At 49.2% G+C, this 1,842-nt stretch overlaps 1 pseudogene across 1 annotated transcript; it reads right to left on the bottom strand.

The window, feature by feature from the left end:
* Nucleotides 1–277: 277 nt before the first annotated feature.
* Nucleotides 278–1,420, bottom strand: LOC309962889 (disks large homolog 3-like; annotated as a pseudogene). Its single transcript has one exon. The product of its transcript is annotated as a disks large homolog 3-like (transcript).
* Nucleotides 1,421–1,842: the final 422 nt, after the last annotated feature.

The raw sequence follows: 1,842 nt of genomic DNA, 5'->3' as shown, positions 1-1,842 counted from the left end.
TCTGATGGATTTACACCTGTGCTAGTGCTTGGGAAAGGTCCATGCAGGAATGGGCGCAGTCACAGGATGAGTGAGATGGCGTCATCCCCAAAAATAAACTAAAACAAAACAAAAATTTAAAAGAACAGGACTAGAAAACTCAATTTTTTGGACATATCTAAAAAAGGGGAAAAGAACAGTAGTCATCTGTTCTTCCCATGGGGACAGGAATGAAGAGGGAGGAGGGAAGAGAGACTTGATTTCTTCTGTTCACAATAGAATGTTTGGAGGGGATTCTTCAGAGTTTTTCAGGGGATGGGACCCAAATGTACTGCCCAGACTGGTCCTCAATGATTTGTTTGATTTTGTTATAAATCTCTTCCAGTGAGTCACCCTGTACAATGGCTGTGAAGTATTCTCCAAACTCCTGCTCCAGTTTCATGGCTTTGTCATACAACTTATTTGCTTGTTCATATGTCTGCCGTCGGTTCATTTCCATAAGCGCTTCAATGGACTTGGGCTTGAAGAAAGTGGCCATGGGATAAAGTTGTGACTGCTGCAGCCTCTTGATAGCGTTGCCAGGAACATCTAACATGCAGTGCTTGCCCCTCCGCCAGCTCCCTTCACTGGCTGGAGGCTGGTCCCATAGAGGTTATCGCTGAGTTGGCCTGCCTCGACGAACTTGTTGTCCTGAATATCCTTCTCCATCTGTTCTGGGGAGACCACAAAGCGGTAGTCTTGCCCATCCACTTCATCATCACGCCGAGGCCAGGTAGCATGTGGTACACAGGATCCAAATTTACGCGGGAAATCCGAAATCAGGTCATCGTTGACTCTGTCCTTCATTGGGCCCAGGATGATGACAGGCCTTGCCTAGTGAACTTCTTGCCGTGTCACTGGCTCATATGACAAAATAGCGTCCTCTTGTCCTTTGGAACCGCTTTCGCCGTCACTGGTGCTGGATGTCACTCCCTGTTCCTGTACGCTGCTCTCCTGGGCCATGTTTTCTTTGCTCTTGTAAAATGGAAACTTTCGAGAGAGGCGGAAACTCCTTTTACGTTTCGTTTTGATCGACCTGTTAGACTCAATCATGCCCGTCCTGGCATGAAACTTCACGGTTTTCAATGGAGCCCTTTCTTTCTTTTCCACCCTCTTTCTTACTGGGAATCACACCAGTTTGCTCACTTTCTCCATGGCGGGGGGTCACCAGTCTCGCCTGCCACCACTCATCATCAGAGGTGTTAATGACATGTAGAATGTCACTATAGGAGAAGCTGAGGCCTTAGCTCGGCAGGCAGCTGTCCCGAGTCCGGTCATAATCAAACAAGGCCCTGACATACAAGGACCTCTTCTCACTCGTTCACAGGGACCCAGACCCAGAGCTCACACTGCTGTTCATCATTTGTTCTCGCGAGTCATGTATCTTCGATTCAAAGCGGCTGTATTCTGGTGCCGGGTCGGGGTCCAGGTCTAGTACTGAGAAAGCTCCAGCTCCGGCCGGCCCCTCTGTCCCACGCGGGAGACCACGGACACCTAAATCAAATAAACTTTAGTAAAAAACAGAAAGAGAAAATGTGTCTGATTTTCACTTATGGCTCCCTGGACAGAAATTATATGAAGAAGCACATCTTCCCAGCCTTTGAAGACTACCTTGGACTGTAAAGTTTAAAAATTCTGGTGTTAGAACCCCTGCCTAGACCTCCAGGCTGTGAAAGTCCAGCGCCAGCCACTGGCAGACTTCAGAATAGGCTGCCAGGGCAGAGAAGGAACTGGTCCACAGCCCACTGCGGGGTCTCCAAGAGCCAACCTCCAGGGAAGGGGGGGCCACCCACAGGGAACCCTGGACTGCTCTGCTCCTGGGTC

This window comes from Leucopleurus acutus (assembly GCF_964270905.1).
Source record: "Leucopleurus acutus genome assembly, chromosome: 6".
NCBI lineage: Eukaryota > Metazoa > Chordata > Mammalia > Artiodactyla > Delphinidae > Leucopleurus > Leucopleurus acutus.
The sequence above is the reverse complement of the archived record's forward strand: the minus strand, read 5'-3'. Positions and strand labels throughout refer to the sequence as shown.